The following is a 22,349-nucleotide window of genomic DNA, read 5'->3' as shown; positions in this document are numbered from 1 at the left end:
AAAAAAAAAAAAAATGATAAGCAATAAAACACATCCTTCCTCAATTCAGTACACTAAGAGGTTACAACCTTTAGCTTATTATGCTTGTCCTACTTTCTTGTTTTGCCATTTAATGTTATATTGCTGTCGTCACCTGTGACCACTGTGATAGCTGTTCAGTAGTCTCATTTTAATGTAAAGCTACTTATTAAGAACTCATCAAACCATTTGTTGAATCTATCAGTTTACTTTATATTTAAAATATCTGTAAATATCATGACCTTTCTGTATAAAATTCACCTGATGTAAGTGTCCTCAGCTTTTATATTTTTTTCTCACACCAAGTTGCTCTATTACTGAGTTTCACCTTAATGACACTAGTGACACTTTACTTCTCCTCATAATTCATAACACATGCCTTCATAAAGACTGAACTCATCTGAGGACACGCCATTCAAGCAGGATGGGACAACTGACCTAAAAAATAATAGATACTGTATGAATAATCGAAGGTGCTCCATGCTGGTTGGCAATAATGCTCAGGTATTAATATTTCAATTAAGAAAGACCTCCATACCTCTCTTGAACTTTCCCATTTTGAAGCTTGACAACTTGATCAGCTTAATCTATATAGACTTCAAACTTTCAAATGCGTTTATTTTCACAGCTGATATGATGTTAAAGGAGAATTTAGAGTATTGTGGTTGTCAGATAAAAAGCATGAAACAGAGATCTCTGTGTGATTAACCAAGTTAATGAATGGCTTAGCAATCATTAATTCATCTTCATGTACTAAGGGACTGTATACAATAGGTTTTACTGGAGGCAAACTTTCCATAGAAGCTTATGCAAATTGACTTACTCACCATCCTCCCTCAGTATCCTTGGATACGAGTTATTTATTCATTTTGGTCTACTTCACTGCAGAGCCGCTGTCTTTCAGTGCAGTGCACCCAGATCAGGTGATGATCATGTGTCTCAGCCGGCTTCTGCAGTTTATGCTGTTCAATCTGGCACACACACACACAGAAAGACACTTGTGTGAATTTCACGGTGTGGTGAGATGGCAGCAATTTATCTGTTGGCCAGAGTTCAGTTGGTTGTGAGGGTTCAATACAAGTCCTCACATCAAAGATGATGTTTATTCACAGACAACAGGCAAAACTCATGCCCTTCTCTTGTTTCAAACAGAACATCTGGTCCCATGCATATCTGAGTCATTAAGGTCGGCCATGTTGTCTTGTCATCCAGATTCTGATGCACTGTGTTAATGAATAGTCGCAGTCTATGCTGGAGTCATTTGCAAAAGGAGACATTAGAATGACAACACTGATCGCATTAGTGAGGCAAGACAATGAGTCAATGTGGTCACACAGTCATGTGAAATGCCCTGCAGAGAGCCCAGACCATCATGTTTTAACTGCTGTGCAAGACCAACAGATGCCACCATTTATGTGCTGCCAAAGCCTCAAATTTCAGGATATAGCCTCAGGACCTGCAGCAGCTCCTATTCACTCAACAGATGGGTGCAAACCTCTTTTTTGTTCCTAAATTGATGCAGAGTGATAAGAAAAAACAGATTATATCCACTGTAAGCTATAGTTAATCAGTGTAGGCGAATGTGCACAACTGTTGCTTTCAAGAGATGAAATTTGAGATTTTTGTTTGTATCAAAACATTTGTTTCTGAAACTCAAATACAGTAACTAAATACAATATCATAATACACAAAGGTGTGCATCATTACTCTGAGTCTCGCACCAGTTCAATCCTCCCACTCAATGAGCTTCGGTGAAGTGATGAAAAACTCTCTGACTCTGGTTCTCCTCCATTCCTCAGCCTCAGCTGACATCCCTGTGGAGGCAGACTCTTGTCCCAGCATGTGTTAAATAAAAAGCTAAAACACTCTCACACCACTACAAAATGAAGTGCTCACTGTTCTTTCTATTCTCCTTTTCCCCAGTGGTGACACTGCAGCACTACTTCCATGTTTCTGTGCATCTCTTCCTCTGTGATGGTCTCCAGATGGCACATGTGCATTCTGGTATATGGAGTCTACTGAATGCGGACTAAAATGCTCAAATTTGCATGTATGCAGGGGCTGAAATATATTGCACATAGGTTTGGGCCATATCCATAAAAATGTTTTTCTCATTAGTATTATAAGAAGATCATGTCTGCAGTATTAATAATGTACTATCACAGGGAAGTTGAGGTAAAACTACGTGTAATGTTTGCATGTGATAACAAGCTGCATATGAAGTCTGTTTAGCAATGTCGGACAATAATTGGCGATGTGAAAGTAGCAGTCAGACCATCCACTTCTCAGACACAACCACAAAAACAGGAAGACTTAAATTTATTGTTAGACATTAAACTCTTCCTCTGCTTTTCATTTTGGTTTAGCAGATGCCATTGAGCCTGTGTTTAGCCATTGTTTCAGATTATCAACACCATATGTAAGTCTTTGTTACATCTGAACTGAATTAATTGACAATACAACTTTTCTTTATGACAAAAGGGTACATGACTATAATGATATGGGTCTTTCAAAGCCTCCTCTCTCTGTCTCAGCTATGCTAAGTGGTGGCATTATTAGCTACTAGCATGCTAGTAGCTAATAATGCCGTCTATATAACAAATCCTTATACACAGTTGTACCCTCTTTTGCTTGCTCATGATCCACTGAGGCCACATTGCAGCGTCTCTGTGCTTATTTTGAACTCTGCTAGTTCACGGTTGGTGAAAGACACGCCTCTATGTTCTTTTGACTGCCCAAATCAGAATTCAGCACACGTGAACTCTGTGTGAACCTTTAATTCGTTTTTTCCCCCCACCAAAGTTGAAAAAGTTAAGTTAAATTTGTCTTCCAGTAGAAGTTAATAAAAGGAGCTAGTAAGCTATAGCTAGGAGCTAGATAAGCACTTTGGAGACTGATTGCATCTTTAAGCTTGTCATATTCACACAACAAGTGTCTTCTGCTCATTTGACAATCTGTTCAATCTGTTCAAATATTAATAGCCTAATGGCCACGGTGGGAAGAGTTCATCAACTGGACTCACTGTCCGCAAATACACTCACACAACCTGATTATAAAAGGGCTAAATTTGTCAGTTATGCAAACTGTGGGGTTGAGTATTGCACAGCATCATTTGGTCTTCCGCTCTTTTACCCTGCTCCAGTCCTCCAGATGGGCTACCATGAGCACTGGTCAGGTACAAGATCATCAGACAATAGAGAGTCTGCTCCCCCCCTCCACCCCCACCCCCACCCCCTCTTCCACCACACACACACACGCAGTGACAATTTAGCCACGGCTCCTTTAATCATATCCTTTCATCTGAGCTGCGACCCTGGAGTGAGTGTCCTAATGGGAGTTTTAATCAAATCAAATTCTTAGTGAATGACAAGGACAGAGAGAGAAGAGGTAACAGTAGCTACTTAACCTGAACATTTTATAAATGCATTTATGCTCATTGCTGCTCTGTGCTGTTTAGTCTTAAACAGCCTCACCCTGACGCTGCCTACAACCACAAATACCACAAATAAAGTGAATTTCCTTCCCTTCTGCAGCACAGTAGCAAATGATGCTCGGCAGTCACCCACACAGTTTGCAAAAATACCCTGCTGCACATCCTTACTCACCATGATTCACTTTCACACAGTGTGGACAGAAAAAGTCACTCTGCTGCTGAAACAATGTCAAACACAATACAACTCTGCACCGCACACACACACACACACACACACACACACACACACACACACACACATACACACACAGGGTAGTGCCCCCTCCTCTTTTTGCCAGCAGGCTAGTGGGAGATGTTAGTCAAAGGGGGAGGGGGTGTTGTGAGGACATGCCGAATGCGTGTGTGTGTGTGTGTGTGTGTGTGTGTGTGGTGGGGGTCTTTGTGAGCGAGCGAGGTAGGAGGAGAAGAGGAGCGGGAGGGGGACATAGCGTTCTATTTCTCATAGACCAACAGCTGCTGTCTTTAGTGCAGAGAGAGAGAGAAGAAGAGGGAGGGCTGGGTGGCGTGAGGCAGTGCGTGTGCTCAGTGTTTAGGTGAATCCACAGCCCTCTGGCTCACAAGGATAAAGCAGCCTCTCAAAGGAAGACAGAGAAAAGCAACACAAGGACTTTTCCCTCTTTTTTTGGGGCATCCTCTGTTGTCTTTCTTCCTGCTACATTCTCTCGCTAGCCAGCAGCTGCTGGTGTCTGTATTTTGCCTCCTTCTGTCGTTCTCTTTTGTTCCCTCCATCCATCTGTGTTTCACCTCAGTCCAGAAAGAAGGAAGGAAGAGCAGAGTCAGAGGCATCATCCTCCCCTCCTGTACGCCCGGCCGGTAAGCTGAGCCAACACTCTGAATTTTTTTCTCTTGATTTTATCTATCACCATCACTCCATCCGTTAAGCTCCGATAGCAGGAAGGCGGCTTACAGTCCCACCATGCACCTAAAAGAGAGGCTGCGAGCTGGCTTTGCTAGAGAAGGAGGAGGCTGAGGCTGGTGGATGGATGTGGGTTAGACTCTAGACCGTGGATGGTGGCTGACTGGTGGTTTTGGGGGGGGGGGGGGGGGGGGGGCATGGTGCTAGTGCTTGTGGATAGAAGGACTGGATGTGAAGGACCAGCGTGTTCCCCAGGATAGGGAGGGAGCGTTGAATTTGGCCAGACCATTTCAAACCCCGTGGGGCTGGTCAACTGGGGCTTGTCCTCTTTCACTGCAGTGCTTTGCCACAGCGGCACGGTCACTGCCACAGTCACAGTCATACACACACACACACATCTACATACACACATACCATATACACATACACACCTTAGCAAAGATCTCTTCCTCTGTGCATTGGCAGGAATCCATCATCAGAACATGGAGTCCACACACTGTATGCTTGTGTGTGTATACTTTCAGTGATGGGTGATGTTTGGTCACAGGACATCTGTGCTCTAGAACCATCAGAGCGCATGCATCATATATCACATTGATTCACTGGAGTGTTCTGTGAACAATGTGGGTAAATTGCATGTCAAGCATGCCTCCTCGTCTTTTCAGCTCCATTATCACACAAGCATTTCATCAGGAAATGTTAGTGTTACTACAAAGGGGGCTCTGTTTTGGACAGTAATGTGTGTCTGTGCTTGTTGCGAGCCGTCTCTGCTAAAAACAATAGCCCCAGATTGCACTGCTGATCAGAAGGGATGGGTGCACACAACTAGAGTGGAAAAACAGGGAAGGGGGAAGGAAGGAGGGAAGGAGGCAGGCAGGCAGGGGAAAAAACTGAATGGAGGGATGAATGAATGAGGGCTAAGGCTTTTCAAGAGTGTTTCAGTCTGTCAAATGTGAAAAAAACTCAGGTTGAGCAAAAATAGTGTACATGAGGAGGAGCAGAAAGGGTGAAGCTACCTACAGTGCTGCCATGTGACTCTGCAGGTCTTCTTTGTGTGTGCCGGGGAAGAAGGAATGAGATGGACAGATGGATAAATAGTAATGTAGAGAGAGAAAGCATGATAATCACGTATAGGCGGGTGGAGGGGGAGAAACAGACAGGAGAGGTGTGTAAGTGAAAGATCTGGTAGCTGTCAATCCCTCTGTAATCTACTGACTGGTTATAATCCATATGAGTAGATTAAATGATTAAATGACTTTCATGACACATACACATACACAATAATTTTGTTTACAAGAAGGCCATGTTGCAGTGTCAGTATGTTATGTTACAATATAAATCACACACAATATGCCGTTGTATCCTCTCTTTTTGTACAACATAGCTATACATATACTCATTCATACATGTGCATGTACAGACATATGCGTGAAGAGTATATATGCACACAGACACATATATATTTAAACAAATTAATACACATGGTGAAATTCGCCATATTTTGCATGGCCACATATACTCACACACATGTTGTACATACACTACTCTCCATTTGTGCACAGCCCTCTGAAAATATACTCAATATCACACATCTAAAATCTTAAATGTCTGTACGTGTCTATAAAACAGAGAAAATATATGTTTGATGCTTGTCATTTGAAGCATCTTACATAGAGCGAGTGATATGTAGATGTTACTGTATGGTCATGAATCAAAACATGTAGATTATAACCCAGGCGCACTGAAACAGCTAATGTGTGCTCCGGTGTTAATCAATCTGTGTGTGCTTTTTTCGGTCTAAGATTGAACGGTGGCTGCTATGGTATTTACTCCGCTGTTGCTAGGACACTCCCTTTGAACATTCCGACCGAGCCTTTTCATTGGCCTGCCACGATGATGCAAGATTCCCTTACCCCAAATCTTTCCCGAGCGCCCATAGAAACATGCCCGTCTGCGTTTTCTCTCCTCGCTCTTTCTCTGTCACTCTTTGTCTCACACCCTCTTCTCCTCTCTCTCTCTTTTCCTGCCTGTTGGTTTCTCTTCTCGTGCACCCTCTCCATTCATCTCTCTTGTTAACTCATTAATGCGTCACCGGCTCTCAGTATTTATTTCCTTCCAAGCCCCTCCAATCAGTCCCACTTTCTGTCACTTCCTTCACCCTCTTCTAGTCAAAATGCTCACCGCAAAATGGTGTTGACAGCATGTGGCTGTGTCTTCCAGCGCAGTCATTCTGTCCTGCCGTCTCGCAGAGGATTAGTGCTCTGTGTGTGTAACAATGTCCCATTTCCTCTGTCCATATTAGCTGCAGTATCTTATTAGGTTGCCTTAGCATGTGTCTGGATTATCAGGTTTGACAAGGCGGAAGACAGGAATGGGGGTTGGGGTGTCATGGTGGAGGAGGCTCTCTTTTTATTTCTCTTAATGCGCATCACCTTATGTACTTCAGTCTTTTCTCATTATGGACAGTTATTTGAGCTATGCATTCATATCATCACTGCAATCAGCCCAAGTTCACAGCTAGACAACATTTCCCATGGTGAAACGTATTTCACGCTACAGATGAGTGTAACCTTATGGCTCCAGCATGTCGGTTATTTCATGTTGAGGGACTGGGAATAGGGGATGGGGATCTGTAAAGTTAGGATGAAAGGAGAGCAAAGGGAAGAGGGAGGAGAGGATGGGTAATGTTTGTCGTGTTTGCTGCATCTCTCAGTATTTGTCACCTTTGAAACACTGTAAACACAGGCGATCAGGTGTAATGGTCTTTAATGATCTCCAGCCTTCACTGAACTAGACATGGCCGAGGTCGCAGCCTGACCTCAACTGGCGGTCTGTGAATGAGGCAGATGAGTGACACGTACAGTGACACGGGAAGTGTGTGCAGCTACTTCAAAGTGTCATGGTTCATGCCTGAAAGAGTATTTTGTGAAAACATTTTGACACTGAATAGATGCTAATAGGACAGCCTGAAAGACAGCCTGAAGTGCAGCTTCCAAATGTGAGTTAAAGACACAAGAGCATTTGTTGCTAATCTCATCATTTGCTGAGGTATATAAATATCCTATATCCTATATCCTATAATTTTATATCAATTTTAAAGCTGTACTTGCAATTCATTATTTATTTTTGCAAAACATGTGTGCTTTTTTAAAACCCAAACCATTCTTAAACTTCCTGTACTTGCCCTCAGCAAAAGAGCAACAATGATTTGATGGTGGATTATTGTGCTTTTTAACTTAGTAAAGCTTATCAGACTGACTTCCAGTGACATATTATGATGCCAGAAACAAGTTGATGGACAATGTTGCGTTCAATCCTTTGATTAAAATACAACATCGTCCATATGTCTGTCCATGTGGCTCAGCTGATTTCCTCAAAAATGCCTGACAATCCATGTTTAATCTAAACACTCCTAATCTTGTTGACTTGCCGACCCATCTGCCCAGCAGTAACATCTCTCATTCAAACATCTGTCACTTTAGCGTTCATGCTTGCTGTTAATGTTCCTTTTGTTTTCACTGGAGTTCAGAGGTTGGATCAGACTAGTATTGTAGCCAGATCATTTTGGAATTTGAGACGTGATCCGTCTCTACCTGGTAATCTTGTGGATTTTAAGACAGTATTGTCAGGAAGGAGGGATTACTCCCTCAGAGCAGAGATGATCCTGTTAAAGGGGGACAGGGTGCAGGGTGGTGAGGGAGGGTGCAGGGTGGTGAGGGAGGGTCCAGATATAGCATGCAGAGGATTGTATCTATGTATATTCAGTAACATTGGGTCAGAGAGCTGCTGACAAAAGAGAAACTGAGGATGCTGCCGATGCACAATTTCCATTTAATCATCTTGGGTTTCTTACAGTTTCTAACAGTAGTGCAACATTTTGGGAACTACGGTTTCTTTCGCTTTGTTGCTGGGCTTCAGTCAGAAGCTGGTTAGCTTAGCTTTGAATAAAGGCTAGGGTGACCAGACGTCCCCGTTTTCCGGGGACAGTCCCCATCTGGAGCTGTTCCCAGAAATGTCCCCGTTTTTTAACTGTGTGTTAATCACATAGACTGCATAAGGTGTTAACAGACCTGAAATCAGATTTTACTTGGTGAGAAAGACTGGACAGCAGAGCATACAGGTGTCGTGCCAAAAAATGGTCCCCGTCCATGAGAGTGTGCGTAGCATGTTAAAGCTGTATCGCCCAGTCTCTTCAACATCAAACAGACATAACGTACAAATTAACATCACTTTATGACCCAAGGTAATAGCAAAGGTATGTCTTTGTGATACTTACGCGTTTATTTTAATGGAATAATTACAATTGTGGCCAAATAAGTGTTTGCCATTTATTGCGTAATCCGGCGTGACATTTAGGCTACGTGATTATAGGCAATGACAGTAGCCTGTTGTTGCCGATGGAATATGTGTTTGGTAGGTGTATGTCTAATATCCTTGTTTATTTTTGGAAAACAAAGTTTAACCTATAATTAACACAACTTACTGCTGAGTTAATTTTAAAATAAAGACATGATCTCTTCTTTGGCTCTCTTATGATTCTACATTATTTAACTTGCTGTGTACCAACCAATCCAGTCCTTTACCTGTTAAAATACCTTTAAATGGCCAGTACAACCCATGTAAAGCAGTATTCCACTTGCCAGAAAGTGATTGCAGTGAACTATGACTGAAAGGTAGATTCTGCCTCATAATGACTTGATTTCATTCAGAAGAGTTTTATTTGACAGATTAGAACTCAACTACTACTTTTTACCTGTTAAAATACCTTTAAATGGCCAAAACAACACATACAATGCAGCATTCTACTTGTCATAAAGTGATTGCAGCCTCTTCTTATTGACTGAAAGGTAGTTTCTGCCTCAAAATGACTTGATTTCATTCAGAAGCGTTATATTTGACAGATTATAAAACCGAAATTGTCATATATAATAACAATGTATTTTTAATGACATACTGACCACCAAACTTAAAATGTCCCCAGTTTTTATTTCAGAAATCTGGTAACCTTAATAAAGACTGGAAACGGGGAAACAGCTAGCCTGGCTCTGACTCTAAATGTAAGAAAATCCACCTAGAGATCACTAATTAACACATTATATCTTGTTTGTTTAATCTGTACAGACAAACTGTAAATCTGTACAGACAAACTGTAAAAACAAAACGTTGAGGTTTTGGAGCGGGCTTATGTGTCAAACTATTTTTGGACTGGCAACAGTAACTTCCTGAAGTCACCATGGTTTGACTTTTTACACTTTTTGTATGAAATAAAGAAACAAGATATAATGTGTTAATTACAGAGCTTTTGATGTGTTTGTAGGTGGATTTTGTTATTTTTTATTTTGTTGTTGTTTGGACAAAGCCAGGCTAGTTGTTTTCCCCTGCTTCCAGTCTTTATGCTAAGCTAAACTAACCAGCTGCTGTCTGTAGTTTCATATTTATTGTACACACATTCTCTTCTCACCTAACTCTCAGCAAGAAAATAAACAAATTTCCCAAAATGTCATTCTTGCCTTTAAGACAGGTGACAAATTTTGCCTGGTAAGGTAATGTCACTTGTGTGTCACTATCCTGAAACAAGGAACAAAGATCCTCTAATGCTCATTCATTTAACAGAAAAAGACATTTTCTGATTCCTTATTCCACCTGTTTTAAACTAAATGACTCAACACTTAATTAAAACGCTTGTTAGGCATGTTTTTAAAATAAGGGATTTGCTAATTTAACACATGTCTGTGAAGTAACCCAATGAATCATTGTGAAAATAGATTTAGGAGACAGTGAGATTTAATTCACTGTGACAAGGGAGCCAAGATCTGATAACTCTTAGATCATATTACCTAACTCTCAATGTTGGATGGCACTTGTGGAAACTACTGAAAAGTCTTATTAAACTCTGTTATCATCCTTGTTATGGGTGTCCTGCTGAAACTCTTTGAAATGTGCGATATTACATCCAGTAAGACACAGAGATGGGCCACAGTGAACTCTCTCTTGCCTCTGTGAGTCTACTTCTAACCAGGCATGACTTGGCTTGTCTAACTCTCTCTATCTATGGCAATAAAAGAGGAGACGGTGATTTTCTGGATGTAATCAGATTACTTCAGATCTGCTCTCTGAGGACTTCCAACAGTATCATGGCCTGCTGTCTGTCGATCAGATCAACTGCTGTCCACTAACGTCGATGAACAGCTCAAATCCCCTGGTAATATTTAAGATCAATATGCCCAATTCAGTGGACAGGCGAAGTCAATTTAGGCCGATGGAGGCTAAAGAGAGCAGCGAGACAGTGTTGCAAAGTGTGTAATAAGTGAAGAGGGAAGTTATCTACTTAGCAATGGTATCTCATTTGAGGCTCTCGCTCACTTAATCGTTCGGCTGGATAATATAACCAAGTGTTTGGTTACTGAGGCTCAAGGTAAAAAATATGTGAGACTATCCAAGATAAATAAATGAGTTGGAATGCTGGACTATGCTGCTGATCTCTACCTCTTCACAGTCTCAAAAGTAATTCTTCAGTAAAAGCTTAGCAAGTACCCGAAGAGTTTTGAGGATGGTGTCATTGTCTTTTTAACCTTTCCAAGACCAAAAACATGAGGGCAAAAGTGTGACGATTAAACCATGTGTTTTCTGCTCCGACGTCTATGTCTCACTGACTAGCTTACCACAAACAGTTACATCACTGACCAAAGCAACATATCATTAATAAACTACATTATGTCGTAAGGCTCCAGGTTATGTCAGAAAAGACCTTCAGGACTAACCCTTAACCTTAACCCTAATGTGTGGGAGTCCTGAATGATACTATATCCGACTTCAGATTCACAAAAGCGGTTCTGTCCTACTCTTTATTGGATTTGAGAAAGTTTATGTAGTACCCCAACCAACGTTACCCGACCGCAGCTCCCACACACAGCTTGAATGTTTGCAAATGCAGAGTAGATAACAGGCCAGTTGTAACAAAGGTAGGCCTATAAGAGACAAATTTAGCAAAGTAAAAAGTAGATTACTGGCTCAAAAAATCACTTGAGTAAAGAGTAAAAGAACATTTTTAAAATTAAATGTAAGTTTATCTTTTTTACAAATTTTTACTTGTAACAAGTTACTATCATCTATTGAGGACTTTTTGGGTGGAATATCATTAGACTCTTTTTATTTAAGTCTTGCAGAGTTTTGAATTTTGAGTTGAGCTTAATTAGCAAACTAGCTTTGATAAAACATGCTAACGGCAATTTTCATTAATGCAGGCAAAACTGCATTGAAAAGACTGCTTTTCAGTTCCTCCAGGATTTCGCAGGCCTATTTGTGATTGTTACGACCTAAAATGCCTGATTTTGCGGCTGCTTTTCTAAACAAAATTGCGTTGAAAGGTGCATGTTTTGGAGGGGGGGTTAAACTGCAAAAGTAGATGTGACTTCTTTAAACTTTAGAATTATAGTTGAATCATTAAACAGTCCCTCCAGGATTTTGTGTGCCTAACCCTGACCCTGCATATTCAAACAAGCTTACTTTGATTCTTCCAGCGCTTGCAATTGATTGGGATGCTACAGCCTGTATCTTAGTGACTCGTCTGACGTCCTCCATGCATTTCTGCCAGTGTCCGCATATGTTTTGCTGTGGCAAAGTGTTTATCAATAGATGATTTTCTTTATGTTCGACCACAATACTGCACGGTTTGCCAAACATTTTACCTGCACTTTGGTAAAGAAGATCCAGATACTGTTTTTCCCAGTGCTTTTTTTTGTCGGCAAATGTGAGACATTGGTATTACACATGTCTGCTGGATCTTATAAACAAGGAAGAGACATGCTGACGTATGTAACGTAACGTTACAATATTTTGCGGGAAACAGCGATGATAGGTCAAATTTGTGGAGAAGTTGCGGTGATTGGTCAAAATTGCAAGTCGGCCTGAATTCATGGGGATTTGTTGAATTTCTGTTAATAGTTGCGATCGCAAAATCCTGGAGGGACTGGCTTTTGTCTAACTCTGTGTGAAATCGAGGGCACATTGTTTAAAAAATCACAACACATTCAGAGTGATATGTTCTCACTGTTACAATTGTAAACTGCATGTGTCGTGACTCATGCAAGAACAGAAAACAGGCATAGCAACAGGAACCGCAGAGGATGTGGTACAACACATGGTCAGTTCTCATTTCATCACTGTATGTCTTTGTATTTATGTCTGTTTCTGTGTGTGTGTGTGTGTGTGTGTGTGTGTGTGTGTCTGTGTTTTTTCATGTGTGTACACCAGATCTGCCGTGGGGCACACTGGGATGCTGGCAACCATGCTTGTGTTCAGTGTTTGATCAGGCTTGTGAGACTATACTCATACAGTTGATACTCTTTTTCCCCCTTTTTGTGCACATACACACACATATGCTCACTAATTAGCTCAGCTTGAGTGAGTGAGGATTCATCTACTGTATATATCATTGTTTTTGTATCAAAGAACAAGGAAATAATAGGAATGTAGGCCTTACTCAAAAATAAATCACTGGACAGACATAAACCACAAAAACAGCCAATATCTCAAACTGTCACCCCGGGGATCCACTAACATGTCCCAAACTACTTTTTTCTTTACTTCATTCTCATCCTGTTCCATCATTATTTTTTTCTGCGCGTCAGCTTGAGCCCATACCTTACATCGCAGCCAATTTCCTGTATTTGAGAGCTGCTGCTGCTTTTCTGCCCCTCCCAGTGGGACAGCGTGTAACACTGCGTCCTCTGCCATGTGAGACACACTGCAGCACAGTGTGATGGAGCATCGCCTCTGTCAAGGACACGCCGGCTCGTCTAGGTATGTGCAGGGTGGACGACTTCGACGCACCAAGCCTAATATAGATTCTAGGTCATGCTGAGGTCAAAGGTCACACCATTCATTCATTCTCTGTAGTCTCTATACTGCGGCCACAGGATTTGATGATGTGTCCCCATTCAGCACTACATAGTAATAGCATGCAATATAATACATACAAACAATCACAGTTCACTGTTAACATAAAAAATGTTGTTACTGTGAGTCAGTTTCAGTCAAGATGGATGTTGCATTTTCGGCTGCTGGGAGCATTAACGTTTGTCACATTAAAGAACTAGGCCAATAGTTTATAAGTCGACTTGCAACAACCACACATGTTGTCATTTTAAAGCCATTTCTCTGGCCCTGGCACAAGAAGATCATTGCACCTACACAGCTCTGATTGGCTCAGCTTCCGATCAGGGAAACGAACGTTAATGAGCACAACACCAAACCTGTTGGAACTGCTGAAAAATCCAATATTATATAGCTGCAGTCCCGGAGGCTGCAGTTTCAGGACCCCTGCAATCCTGGGACTGCAGTTCTAGGACCATAGTTCTTTGCGACAGCTCCCTCTAGTGGAGTGGTGGTGGTAATGCACAACAACACGAAGGAGGTTAACCCTGTCTGCTTGCACAGACAGCTGCCGAAGTACGCAGCTGTAGGGTTATCCGGTCGACATACACATAACTTAGGTTTAGGCACATACCCTGTGATGGTTAGGGTAAGGGTAATTGGCTTCGGGGGCTGTCAAGAGTAACATAGCTAGCTAGCTAACTTGGCGGTATGAAAGTAAACAAGGGTCCTAGAAATGCAGTTCCAGTCCTAGGATTGCAGTCCTGTAACTGCAGCTACATACTACTCGAAAAATCTGAGATGTGGACAGTGATTCAGAAGTCTGGTACGAGGCTTCTTTACTGTTTTGTAAAAGAGAAAGCAAAACTTACAGTCAAGCAATGCTATTTTTGTCCCTTGGGAGCTTTTTTATTAATCTTATGATTCTCTATTTCAATTGTACAATATGAGAAAATCTTTTGAAACAGCACCACAAGCATTTTTGTATGTATTTTGACTTAAATTAGTTTCTTTTTGTTTTGTCAAATTTTCCAGTGTGTACACACTACACTCAAAAACCTGCTAAGAATTTGTAAGTATGGTGGCTTGGTGCTTTAGATACATGCCAAAAAAAGCCAAAAAGGGACTGAATGAGAGAGAATGAGTTATAAAGCCAGGGAATTTAGATTTCACTACACAACAACAAAACATACAACTGTGTTGAGGAAGAGTGCAGTGGCTAACATGCATACAGTCAAAAACAAACATGTGGTCAGACAAAAGGTGGGCAGACGGAAAGACAGTGAATTAACTAAAAGAGTGAAGGAGAGTTGAAGGAGAGAGGAGACACAAGACAGAGAGACGCCAGGGAGTTGAGTTCAAACTGCCTTTATGTACTGTTTTATAGTCCTTGTTCCTCACTCTCTTTTACTCTTTCTCTCTCTCTCTCTCACACACACACACACACACACACACATGTTTTGTATAGTTTAATTTAGCACAATGAAAATGAATTCATTTCAGTTTCAGGTGAATACAGACACACAAACATACTGTACGTACAGGCATCTGCACACACACTGGCACACAAACATACACACACAAAACAATTTAACTCCATTCAAATAGATTCAACTCAATTCATATGTGAAGACACGCATGCATGCATACACAGACACACTGCCCTGACCCATATAAAGCAGTGTGTAAGCACTCCATCGGGGACAAAGAGTGGCTGGCTGTACAGACGTATATCGCTTCTCTCTTTGTTTACAGATAGCAGGGGGTTAGGGAAGGACAAGGAAAGGGGAGGCGGAACAATAGTCACAGCAATGAAAGTAACACACACATATGCACGTACACTCATCACGAGCCCCAATGCGAGTGCATGTAGGCCCCTAAAAGCCTATAGCGCTCCCTTAGAAAGCAACTAATTGGCATCCCACAAAACAAATAAAGACTACAAGATCACTTTACACCCATCTGTCCTCTGACAGCCAGCTCAGAAAGAAAACTGCTCTTAAAACTGAAATTCGAGGCTTTAATTGTCCCAATTCTGCTTTTCCAAGGTTCAAAACGCCCCTGAGCCAAATTATGGTATTCAAATATTAATGGCTGCATTAAATATAAGCCATATATTAATCTCTGGTGGAGAAAAGAGAGAAAACAGAACAGTGAAACTGAATTATATTACCGAGAATATCTTATGTTAAACACTTTGGCAAACAGGATGCTGTATATAACAAATGCAAATGCAGTTAATGCATAGAAACAGTTAGTAATATCTACCAAATAGAGACATTAGAGCTCGGTTTTTATCCACCTCTGAGCAAATAAGCCATGAAATCCCACAGTTGCTGCCCCAGTTCTTTATTTCAATCGAAATAATGATCACACTGAAGCATGTTACACAATGAAAATGGATTCAAGTACAGCTTAAACATACCATGCCCTCTCTCTCGCTCGCTCTCTCTCTCATTTTTTCTGTCTCTCCCTCTATCCTCCCCTTTTTCTTTGTCAGCCTCGCAGCACAGAATCACAATGCTCATTTGCAATCGCCCTTTCATGAGGCACCGTGCGCTGGACTTGTGTGTGTGTGTGTGTGTGGGTGGGTTGGGGGGTCGTAACCACCTACTGCCATTTCCATCTCTCTTTTGCTCTCTGGCGATCATCCATCCTTTGCTCTCACGCTCAGCCGCTCTCCCCTTTTATTCTCCTTCCCTCCTCACCTCGGGGGGGGGGGGGGGCAAATTGGCTGTAGCATTCCATCGGTGGTCAATCTTTAGCGATGGTCTAGCTGGGTCTGACACTGCCACCTCCCATTATACTCCTAAAAGTAGCTCTTTGCCAACCGATCTTTGCTGTCTTCTCCTATGTTCTTCTTTCTTTTCTTCTCCTCTCCTTCTCTATTCTCCTTTTCTCTCCTCTCCTAGCCTCTTCTTTCTTTTCCTTTCTTTTCTGTTCTTTCCTCACCTTTCCTCTCTTTCCCTTTTCTTTTTTCACCTTCTCATTTTGGTCTTTTCTCTGCTCTTCTAGCCTCTTCTGATCTTTACGTCCCTCCACTTTCCCTTTCTCCCCTTTCCTCTCCTCTTCTCTTCTCCTCCTACAACCACTACGTGATCATAGGTTTTCCATCCATCCTACCACCAGCATCAAAATGACAGTATTACAATGTACAGTATATCATTTTATGTGGTTAAACACCTTTTTACAAAAAAAACAGAGGATTGACTGAGTGTTTAGTTCACTTCACATCCTCCTCTTTTCCTTCTCACAAAATACTTTTTTTTTTTTATTTAACCGTAGCCTCCTGCACTTGTCTCTAACTTAAGGGAGAATATGCTGAGAACAAAGAAGGAAAGGACAGAGGGAGGATATAAAAGACACACGAACAGAGGAAGAGGTCAAAAGGGGTGTGCGGTGAGGAGATGAGCGAATGAAAGGCATAAAAGAGGGGCTTGGAGTGAACAGGGGATGGAGAGAGGGGTGTGTCGAGTTAGCGGGCGAAAGCTTGAGAAAGAGTGAAAGAGATAGAGAGGGAGCGAGAATAGGAATAATCACCAGTGGTGTTTTTAACGAAGGACCTGTTCAGTAAGCAGAACTAACTTGAGCTGAGTGCCACAGAAACGGACAGATGTCTGCATATAATGACTTTGTGATCACTCGGACCTTCCTACTTGCTCGCCAACCCTGTCTGACATACTTATCGGCTCTGAAGTCACTGAAAAAGCAACTGTTTATAAAGTCTTTCCCTCCAATTGCCTAGACCTCTCTTTCAGTGTCTGCTTTCTGGAGACTGCAGATTGGTCTGATATTTGATTAGAATGACACTGATTCATGATGGGGCTCAGCAAGTGGCAGCGCTACTATCAGATTTTTCCTGGAACCTGGTTGATATGTTTTGACTTTAAATACTTCTGTTGTTTTTGAAGCTTTCAACCACATATTGTGGACTTCCTCAGCAGATTTAGAGCGATGCAACAAAGGTCCTGGGCCGAATTCAAACCAGGAACGTACATGGTCCTCTGGTCTTAACCCCTAAGAAACTTTATGTTGGTAATACTTTTCATTAGCCAATATATGAATGTATTCACTGTATGAACAAACTGAATTTGTGTTACTAAATGAATCATTAAACCAGCACATGTACCAAAAAGACTAGGCATCCTGTGTTGATTGGACTGTATTCTAATATAAAATCAAAACTGAGCAGAATCACAATAAGTGTGACTGATTAACGAAATCTGATCAAAGTGAATGCAGTTGCATCTCCAACCCTCATGCTGGATGGCTAGTACGGAGACGGAAATTGATTTTTGTGTAGGGATCAGATTACGCAGTGCTGGGAAAGCAAACAGGTGGCATGGTGCTTAAACAGCAAACTAAAGCACACAACTAATTTGCAGAATTGAAAATAGTAATCCATCAAAACACGGTCCTGAAGATGGAGTCAAATTATTTGTCTGCTCTCACTTTAATCTGATACATCCATTAACAGTTATGACACGGAGCTTTTAATCAACCAATTCGGTACCATGTCAGCTTAAAAGGTCAACAGGGAGAAAGACTCTGAATCTCACTATATAAAGGTGGCTTACCCTAACTCTGTCCACAAGAATTAACCAAAATTTAGTTCAAGTTGTCACCTCTCTTGACCTCAGACTCCTGTGCAATATTTGACCTTTGCCATTTCACTTAGAGGAGGAATCAATAAGCATTAGGCGATTTACTAGAAGGGAACATACAGTCAAAATAAAGGTCCCTAGGTAAGGTAGAGGACATGTAATTCTAGGAGTGGACAGTGTAGTTTACAACCCCCACAAGGAGGTAAGTCGATGCTCTGGTGCCCCACACACTGCAGATTAAGGAGAGTATAGTCTGTCCATCCATCCAATCAATCCAATCCAACTGATTGATAACAGTACCCGACTGTGTGTTGCCATGAGAATAAGAGGCTGTGTTTCCCTGGCAACTATTCCTCAAAGGCCCCCGCCTCTCTCCTGTCGGCACTCTCTCGATGAGATTCGATGATGCAAGGGCAGCGGCAGCAGTGTTAATAGTTACACCAGTCTGCGGATAAGACAGCACTGGAGTTGTGAGAGACGCACAATGACTCAGATAAGCTTTACAAGCTTATCAAAATGTAAAAATAGGAAAGAAAGAAGCACCTTCTATGTTCTCAGATTAGACTGATTGAGCTTTAGGAAGGGTAGTCTAATACTGATAATTCTGGATTAGATTAAGATACTACATCTTTTGTTTCTAACCATGAATCATTAGTGCTTATAACTGCTGTTTAGAGACTTTATAGCTGAAATGGTATCACTCCACCATGACCACCATGGGACACTTAAAGCAACTGTAATCATTTATTTAACAATAGTCCTTCTCAGCGCTGCTAAACTTTTTCAGCTCAATATTTCTGTTTTCTGTCCACCAAAAACACCAAACTGCTGTTTTGTTCAGTCTTCCTTCTCTCAAGGTGTAATTTGCGGCCGCAGCAATGTATGTATGCAATGTATGCTAACATGTGCATATGTTAGTGTTGTGATGCACAGCTTCTTTCTGCTGTCCCCAAGTGTGCGCACAATCTCTCCTTACAATATGAATACATATAGAATAATAATAGTTTTAGAGTGGGTTATCTGGTGTATCGCTTTAAAGCTAAAACCATACCCTCACCTAAAAGGCTTGTGAAGGCAAACTAGTACATTGGCCTGATTACATAATTGCTCTTATGTTTATTTGCCCTTTTTGATTCCGTGCTTCTTAAAAGCCAAATCAAGACTTTTACATTCCTGCTTTTCTCGACACTGTACTGTGCGTGATGTTGATTTTTATGTTAATTCCTCTTTCTCTCTGTCTATCTGTCTGTCTCTTTGCCAGGTGGTGGGTGCTGATGCTGTAACCACTGTGTGGAGCTGACAAGCCCTGGTTGATGCAGTGAAGTGTTCCAGAGGGATAAACACAAGCGAAGGTAGGAATGAAAAATGAGTGGAAAAAAGCGGAGGAGAAAAAAAGAGAACAAACGCTGAAAAATAAGGACACGGCAAAGAAACGCCATATGGGCTGGACAATTTAGGAATAAGTGATGCGTAGAGAGGACGGATGAGAGCTGGGAGAGAATGGTGGCTGCGTACATCTGCTGAATGGGTTTGATTCACAGGCCACTGAATACCCACCATCCAGTGTGTGACAGAAAGAGAGATCATTGTGGTTAGAGGATGGAGAAAGGGAGTTCGGGTGGTATTCTTGATGAATTAATAGAGGTTAGACTTGGCAAAGAGGAGCACTGCTGTTTCTGTGCTCAGTAAATCCAAACTGGTGAGGCTCCTGGGCTGTAACAGGAGGAATCTTTCAGTAAGAGCTGAAAGGAAGCTGGGAAGACCTGCTCTGCTGCCTGGCTTCCAGTCTGGACCAGGTTTGCTTTTCAGCCACCATGTGGGAGCCGAGCCGTGTCTTTATTAAGACTCGAGGAGCCCCTCGGTTTGGTTTGTCTTGCTGGACTACAGATGAGAGCTGTGTGCTGTGCAGTTGCATAAGAGAAGCACTTTGCTCCACTTTCACGCTGGCTGACTGCAAACGTTGTGTGTGTTGCGTGTAAGAGAAACTGCAACTAGTGACCACCAAACACTTCCTAATTCACAGAATGCCATGTCTTAATGTTCAAATAATACGGCTCTGATACATCCCATGGCTTTTATGTAATGTACATTATGCACCAGTTTAAAAGGGAACGTGCATTGGCGCAGCCCGATCGCCATTCCCATTCTGCCACTTAGATTTGTTTGCACCTAAGGGCCACCAGTGAGTGAATGGCACCATGACAGAGATGGGCTGTGACAAGACAAGGCCAGGGGAGCCGGGAGAGTGCTGTTGAGTGGTGAAATAGAGAAGTGAGGCAGAGAGGAGAGCTGGAAGGGGATATTTTTGAGGAACCCATTCTGACGTCAGAAACGAAAAGAGAGACGGAGTTTTCTCTGCGTATGGATTGAAAAGACATAGACAGACATCAGGACAACACAGCCAGAGGTAAAAGACAGAAATGTAAATAACTTGAACCGATCTTGCGCTCTTTGTTGCTGACAACCTCACCCAGCAGAGCACCCTGCTCTACAAGCAGCTTGAAAAAAAAGAAAAGAAAACAAAGAGCAGCATCTAGCGCACAGACCCAAATAGAAAAAAACCCACAAGCCTTTAAATAGATGGCTGAAAAAGAGAAGTGCGAAGTGGACAGAGATACACGGAGAGAGACAGAGGGAGAAAAAGCGAGAGCAGAAGTTTACATCACTTGCTAACAAAGGCAGAGTGGCAAACATCGCTGAGCCGCGCTAACCTGGGATTTACTCACAGCAGCGATTTCACAAAGACAGGAGGAAGACAGGGAGAAGAAACTGAGGGCTAAAGATAAAGGAAGAGGCAAATCACGCATAAGATAAAAGGGTAAGGAGAGAGAAGTGTTGGTTAGTTTCTTGATTTCCTGCTTTTTTAAGGCTTAGGCCTTCATGAGTTCTAATTTAAAGACTGGATGATGTTGAAGTAGTAAAGATTGATGCATCAGATCACTGTTGTAAGCAACTGACCCAGTGTGTGAGCAAGCTGGATGCTTCTTTTTTTTTTTTCTCCACATCTTCTGCTGAGAGGAGCAGACGATATTACCAGGCCAACAGTATCCTGGCAACCAGCAGCCGAGCGCTGCTCTCAGGGTGGACCACATGCTGCTCCAGACTCGCTGAATGTGTGTGAACGTTTGTGTGTGTGGCTACCTCTAACACATACACACGCGCGCGCACACAGACACTCTCAGCTATTCACGTCAGAAAGCTTTCATTGCTTTCTATGAGGCTGCGATCTGAATCTCAGCTTGACTTCCCCTTTGCAATCACCTTGTCAGGTGGAAGATATGACTCTGTTATTCATTTATTCATAGCGTCGGTTGAGCGTGTGTCTTGGAGCAGGTGGTCTAAAAGTCAGGAGGAGACAGGGTGCGTTTTACAGGTTTTTGGACTGATGCTTGCAGGTTTCAGCTGTGACGCAGCACATAGCTCTCTTTCTCTTCCTCCCAGTAGATTTTGTGGATAGAGGAAACATATGATGCAGTGAACACTGTACTCATCTGAAAGAGAAATCGCTACTTTGGAGAATGCCAGCAAGCTGTCTCAGCGACTGGACAGTGTGTAACTCCATCCCCTCTCTATCTGTACCTCAGTGCTGCATTGCAACACCCGTTCTTGCTGAGTAACAGCGAAAAGGCCGGACTTTTATTTGCAGTACGGTGGCATCGCATAAACATGCTAATGCTGGCCATAAATCAGTCTTGCAGGGGGGGGAACTCATAGGCCTCTGCTGTGTGCTAACATAGCACAGAATCACAGAGGGTACGGCAGGGGAAATGAAACTTGGCAGCTGCTTACCGTCTGCTACCGAAGTCGCTCAATGGTCGAGAAGAGACTTTCACACTCGCCCAGCTGAGAGTCATTTCTGTTTATTGTGTGTTTTTCATGCGACATACACTTGGGTCCACATGTGGCCTCAGTCCTCTGCTTCTCTGATCTCGTAACATCCAGTTTCCTTAAATTTCCTCTATAAGTAGTCTTAAGTTTGTTAAAATGATTTTATTCCACACTGTCTGACAATATCACCTATATATTCTCTGTATCAGCTCATTCAAGCTTTGTATTGAAGCTGTATGATGTGAGTGAAATATTCAAAACCTGGACATTAAATCAGATTAAAAAAATTTATGGCTGAACTGCTCTATCAAATGGAAATATTCTGCACGTGCATAATTTCCAATTTCAATGCCCAAATTTAGCCTGACATGTTTGGTGTCTGTAAAAACATAAAAGTCTCCACTGCCTGAAAATAATATTCTGTGGGTTTGAACTAGGGGTGGGTGGTCTGATTCCTTAAATATCAATACTACGGACACTAAACTACTTTTGTTCTGTTTTGAATATAGATACTAGCATCACTAGGATCAATACGAAAAAATCAATCTATCTCATGTTAGATACTCTGGGCAGGAATACTCCACTTGCTGTTTGCATATGTGAATTGATCATTTGGTTAGTTCAGAGAATTCACGCACAATCTTTTTGTGACAATATCACAATAATTTACCATTAA

General features: G+C 41.9%; 1 protein-coding gene across 6 annotated transcripts in view; it reads left to right on the top strand.

Annotated features, from left to right (window-relative positions):
- The first annotated feature begins 3,946 nt into the window (after positions 1–3,946).
- Positions 3,947–22,349, top strand: part of fam49al (family with sequence similarity 49 member A, like) — a 33,550-nt gene continuing 15,147 nt past the window's right edge. For 2 of the 6 annotated variants that reach the window (XM_038725439.1, XM_038725442.1), the window contains exons 1-2: positions 3,947–4,324; positions 19,107–19,197. The gene's annotated coding sequence lies outside the window, so the exon portion shown is untranslated. Of the gene's footprint in view, positions 4,325–19,106; positions 19,198–20,215; positions 20,253–20,306; positions 20,664–22,349 lie in introns of those variants that run through there. The other 4 variants (XM_038725441.1, XM_038725443.1, XM_038725440.1 and 1 more) reach the window with 4 other exon arrangements.

Source organism: Micropterus salmoides, unplaced genomic scaffold, assembly GCF_014851395.1.
Source record: "Micropterus salmoides isolate LMB-PRFRI ecotype aquatic unplaced genomic scaffold, ASM1485139v1 Ms_hic_scaffold_17, whole genome shotgun sequence".
Classification (NCBI taxonomy): Eukaryota; Metazoa; Chordata; class Actinopteri; order Centrarchiformes; family Centrarchidae; genus Micropterus; species Micropterus salmoides.
Note: the sequence above shows the minus strand (reverse complement) of the source record. Positions and strands in the feature narration are given on the sequence as shown.